The sequence below is a fragment of the Zea mays genome, chromosome 3 (genome assembly GCF_902167145.1).
Source record: "Zea mays cultivar B73 chromosome 3, Zm-B73-REFERENCE-NAM-5.0, whole genome shotgun sequence".
NCBI lineage: Eukaryota > Viridiplantae > Streptophyta > Magnoliopsida > Poales > Poaceae > Zea > Zea mays.
In genome coordinates this window covers 154,319,027-154,325,026 of record NC_050098.1, presented here as the reverse complement: position 1 = coordinate 154,325,026, position 6,000 = coordinate 154,319,027, and positions in this window count along the sequence as shown.

Sequence of the window (6,000 nt, the reverse complement as noted above, 5' to 3'; positions counted from 1 at the left end):
CAATTTCACGAGGAATGAGGTATGGCATTTAGTTCCACGTCCTAACCAAAATGTTGTAGGAACCAAATGGGTCTTCCGCAACAAGCAAGATGAGCATGGTGTGGTGACAAGGAACTAAGCTCGACTCGTGGCCAAAGGGTATTCACAAGTCGAAGGTTTGGATTTCGGTGAAACCTATGCACCCGTAGCTAGGCTTGAGTCAATTCGCATACTATTGGCCTATGCTACTTACCATGGCTTTAAGCTCTATCAAATGGACGTGAAAAGTGCCTTCCTCAACGGACCAATCAAGGAAGAGGTCTATGTTGAGCAACCTCCCGGCTTTGAAGACAGTGAGTACCCTAATCATGTCTATAGGCTCTCTAAGGCGCTTTATGGGCTCAAGCAAGCCCCAAGAGTATGGTATGAATGCCTAAGAGATTTCCTTATTTCTAATGGCTTCAAAGTTGGCAAGGCCGATCCTACACTCTTTACTAAAACTCTTGAAAATGACTTGTTTGTATGCCAAATTTATGTTGATGATATTATATTTGGGTCTACTAACGAGTCTACATGTGAAGAGTTTAGTAGGATCATGACACAGAAATTCGAGATGTCGATGATGGGGGAGTTGAAGTATTTTCTAGGATTCCAAGTCAAGCAACTCCAAGAGGGCACCTTCATTAGCCAAACGAAGTACACTCAAGACATTCTAACCAAGTTTGGAATGAAGGATGCCAAGCCCATCAAGACTCCCATGGGAACCAATGGGCATCTCGACCTCGACACAGGAGGTAAGTCCGTGGATCAAAAGGTATACCGGTCGATGATTGGTTCATTGCTTTATTTATGTGCATCTCGACCGGACATTATGCTTTCCGTATGCATGTGTGCAAGATTCCAATCCGACCCTAAGGAATCCCACCTTACGGCCGTAAAACGAATCTTGAGATACTTGGCTTATACACCTAAGTTTGGGCTTTGGTACCCTCGGGGATCCACATTTGATTTGATTGGTTATTCGGATGCCGATTGGGCGGGGTGCAAAATCAATAGGAAGAGCACATCGGGGACTTGCCAGTTCTTGGGAAGATCCTTGGTGTCATGGGCTTCAAAGAAGCAAAATTCGGTCGCTCTTTCTACCGCCGAAGCCGAGTATATTGCCGCAGGCCATTGTTGCGCGCAATTACTTTGGATGAGGCAGACCCTGCGGGACTATGGTTACAAATTAACCAAAGTCCCTTTGCTATGTGATAATGAGAGTGCAATCAAAATGGCCGACAATCCCGTCGAGCATAGCCGCACTAAGCACATAGCCATTCGGTATCATTTTCTTAGGGATCACCAACAAAAGGGAGATATCGAGATTTCTTACATTAACACTAAAGATCAATTAGCCGATATCTTTACCAAGCCTCTTGATGAACAATCTTTTACCAGACTTAGGCATGAGCTCAATATTCTTGATTCTAGAAATTTCTTTTGCTAGCTTGCACACATAGCTCATTTGAATACCTTTGATCATATCTCTGTTATATGCTATGACTAATGTGTTTTCAAGTCTATTTCAAACCAAGTCATAGGTATATTGAAAGGGAATTGGAGTCTTCGGCGAAGACAAAGGCTTCCACTCCGTAACTCATCCTTCGCCATAGCTCCAAGAAAAGGACCTTGTCTTTGGGGGAGAAAGTAAAAGCCCAAAGCAAAAGGACCGGATTTCGTCTTTGGTATAATCTTAACTCATTTACTTATGACCAAAGGGGAAGAAATTACTTCGAGGGCTCTAATGATTCCGTTTTTGGCGATTCATGCCAAAAAGGGGGAGAAATGAGCCCAAAGCAAAAGGACCGCACCACCACCACCAAATTCAAAAACTTAGTGTTTTCCAAAAGTATTTATCAATTGTTATCCTATTATGTTCAAAAGGGGGATTTCAAAAATCTTACTTCAAAACCCTCTTGAACACTAAGAGGAGGATTTAATTTAGGGGGAGTTTTGTTTAGTCAAAGGAAAAGCATTTGAAACAGAGGGAGAAAATTTCAAATCTTGAAAATGCTTTGCAAACTCTTATTCATTTACCTTTGACTATTTGCAAACGATCTTTGAAATGAATTTACAAAAAATTTGCAAAAACAAAACATGTGGTGCAAACGTGGTCCAAAATACTAAATAAGAAAGAAACATTCCATGCATATCTTGTAAGTAGTTATATTGGCTCAATTCCAAGCAACCTTTACACTTACATTATGCAAACTAGTTCAATTATGCATATCTCTGTTTGCTTTGGTTTGTGTTGGCATCAATCACCAAAAAGGGGGAGATTGAAAGGGAATTAGGCTTACACCTAGTTCCTAAATAATTTTGGTGGTTGAATTGCCCAACACAAATAATTGGACTAACTAGTTTGCCCAAGTGTATAGATTATACAGGTGTAAAAGGTTCACCCTCAGCCAATAAAAAGACCAAGTTTTGGATTCAATAAAGGAGCAAAGGGGCAACCGAAGGCACCCCTGGTCTGGCGCACCGGACTGTCCGGTGTGCCACCGGACAGTGAACAGTACCTGTCCGGTGTACCAGGGGACTCAGACTCAAACTCTTCGCCCTCGGGAATTCTCGGAAGCCGGCGCGCTATAATTCACCGGACTGTCCGGTGTGCACCGGACATGTCCGGTGCTCCAAGGAAGCACGGTCTCCGGAACTCGCCAGCCTCGGGTTCGCGCGGCAGCCGCTCCGCTAAAATTCACCGGACTGTCCGGTGTGCACCGGACTGTCCGGTGCGCCTCCGAAGCAACGGTCATCTCCGCGCCAACGGCTCCCTGCGGTGCATTTAATGCGCGCGCAGACGTCAGGCACGCCCATACTGGTGCACCGGACATCAAACAGTACATGTCCGGTGTGCACCGGACACCCAGGCGGGCCCACAAGTCAGAAGCTCCAACGGTCAGAATCCAACGGCAGTGATGACGTGGCAGGTGCACCGGACTGTCCGGTGCGCCATCGAGCAGACGCCTCCAGCCAACGGTCAAGTTTGGTGGTTGGGGCTATAAATACCCCAACCACCCCACCATTCATTGCATCCAAGTTTTCCACTTCTCAACTACTACAAGAGCTCTAGCATTCAATTCTAGACACACTAAAGAGATCAAATCCTCTCCAATTCCACACAAAGCCCTAGTGACTAGTGAGAGTGATTTGCCGTGTTCATTTGAGCTCTTGCGCTTGGATTGCTTCTTTTCTTTCTCACTTGATTCTTGAGATCACAACTCCATTGTAATCAAGGCAAGAGGCACCAATTGTGTGGTGGCCCTTGCGGGGAAGTTTTGTTCCCGGCTTTGATTAGAGAAGAGAAGCTCACTCGGTCCGAGGGACCGTTTGAGAGAGGGAAGGGTTGAAAGAGACCCGGCCTTTGTGGCCTCCTCAACGGGGAGTAGGTTTGCAAGAACCGAACCTCGGTAAAACAAATCTCCGTGTCTCACTTGCTTATTCGCTTGGGATTTGTTTTGCGCCCTCTCTCTCGGACTCGTTTATATTTCTAACGCTAACCCGGCTTGTAGTTGTGTTTATATTTGTAAATTTCAGTTTCGCCCTATTCACCCCCCCCCCCCTCTAGGCGACTATCAACCACCACACAATTGGTGTCTCTTGCCTCGGTTACAATTGAGTTGATCACAAGAAAGAAAGAGAAAGAAAAGAAGCAATCCAAGCGCAAGAGCTCAAATGAACACAAGTCACTCTCACACTAGTCACTAATTGATTTGGAATGATCTTTGGACTTGGGAGAGGATTTGATCTCTTTGGTGTGTCTTGTATTGAATGTTATAGCTCTTGTAAGGTGTAGGAAGTCTGAAAACTTGGATGCAATGAATGTGGGGTGGTTGGGGTATTTATAGCCCCACCCACCAAAAGTGGTCGTTGGGAGGCTGTCTGTCGCATGGCGCACCGGACAGTCCGGTGCGCCACCGGACACTATGCGGTGCGCCAGCCACGTCACCCGACCGTTAGGGTTCGACCGTTAGAGCTTCTGTCTTCTGGGTCATCAGACAGTCTGGTGGCTCACCAGACAGTCACTGTACACTGTCCGGTGCGCCTTCTGACGTTGCTCTGACTATGGCGCGCACTGTAGCGCATTGAATGTGTTCTGCAGTCGACCGTTGGCGCGAAGTAGCCATTGCTCCGCTGGCACACCGGACTGTCCGGTGTAGCACCGGACAGTCCGGTGAATTTTAGCGGAGCGGCTCCCAGATTTCCTAAGACTGGTAGGTTTGGATTTGATTCCCTAGTGCACCAGACACTGTCCGGTGGCACACCGGACAGTTCGGTGCGCCAGATCAGGGCTGCCTTCGGTTTAACTTTGCTCCCTTTGTTTGAACCCTTTCTTTTGACTTGTATTGGTTTGTTGTGAACCTTTGGCACCTGTAGAACTCATAATCTAGAGCAAACTAGTTAGTCCAATAATTTGTGTTGGGCAATTCAACCACCAAAATTCTTATTGGAAAAGGTTTGACCCTATTTCCCTTTTAATGGTGTATGAGGGAGACACAAGAATTTTATACTAATTCGAGCAAAATGTCCCTATGTCCAGTTGGTAACTTGTGTACCCTGCATTATATCTGTAATAGAGATGGATTACAAACTTGGTCGAGGGAGAGCTCGATTTCTCGGCCTCTACTGAGTGTGAGTGGAATGAAGTGCTTGAGGGAATTACATGTGTTGGATACTTGTGCTGGCTTGTTGCTTGTGTCCTTCGATTGTGGTCCTCCACGTCCTTTTATAGACCAAGGAGAGAGGTGGCCTTATTACATGAATCTATCGTTTGGACTGGGTGGACAAGAGCCCAATCTTGTCCTATTACTTTCTTGTCTTCCAGAATACATCATGTTACTGTGGCCATGCATGCCTCGCTAGATTTATCCTTTGGGTCATGGGGTGGTTCAGCGATGGTCAGCTTTCATATAGTTGAAGCTTGTTTGTTCATACTTTTCCTGGAATGGTCATTCAAACAGTCCTAATGTCAGAGCCCTCATGATCGATACTTTAACTCTTGTGCTGCTATGCAAACTACACGCCTCTCTGAGTCTGGCTCTTTTATACCATATCTTGAGGTGGTCATTGATACGATCCTGGGGTCAGGCGAGGAGGTCTCTATAGGGCGTGATTTCGTACACTGACCCCTTGGTCAGTTAGAGGTCAGGCTAGACGGAGACCAAAAGTTAGTCCATCCTGTCCTCAGTCTACGAGGGTCGGGGTCGATCAAGGCAGAGACACGAAGTGGTACTATGCACGGGAGTCGAGAATTGGATAAGACACTTTATTCAGGGTTTATGTTGTACTTGGGTTATTTATCCTCGACATGTATTTCGATTGACCCTAGGGTTGAATTAATTTTGCATGTAATGATGATTATTGTGCACATCATTTGATTGCCATGATGAGTGATTTTGCTAAGGTAGCTTCGCCACCTCCCTTGCAGTTACTACTACTTCAAAGCTCATCAAGTGGATGGAAAGAGTCTCGCGTAGTCTTTGTGAGTGAGCGAGTGGGCGAGGCTTCGTGTGGAGACTTCATCAACGAAGCTTCATATTGATTCTTTGATATTGGATTCAAGATTGCTTCATTTGCTTTCTTCGACGAAGTTAGCCCTAGAAACGAATACCAAAACATAAATATTGGTTGTTAGCTTGGAAGGACATGTTTTATCTTTAAGAATGACAGTTGTTTGTCTGGTTACCGCATAAGTATGTCGTGTGGAAAATGGCGACATTTTAGTTGATTCACTATAGTAAAACAGGGAATTTCCGACGGCCAAAGCCGTCGGAGATAAGCCCCAAACCGTCAAAAATAAGCTATTTCCGAGGGCCAAAGGCTTATGTCCGACGGTACCCGTCCCTCGACCGTAAAGGGTCGGAAATAGACTTATTTCTGACGGCGCCCGTCGGACATAAGCTATGTCCGCGGCCACTTTCAACCGTCGGCGATTATACTCATTAATGGTCTTAACGACCATCGGCGGGGCTCACGCCG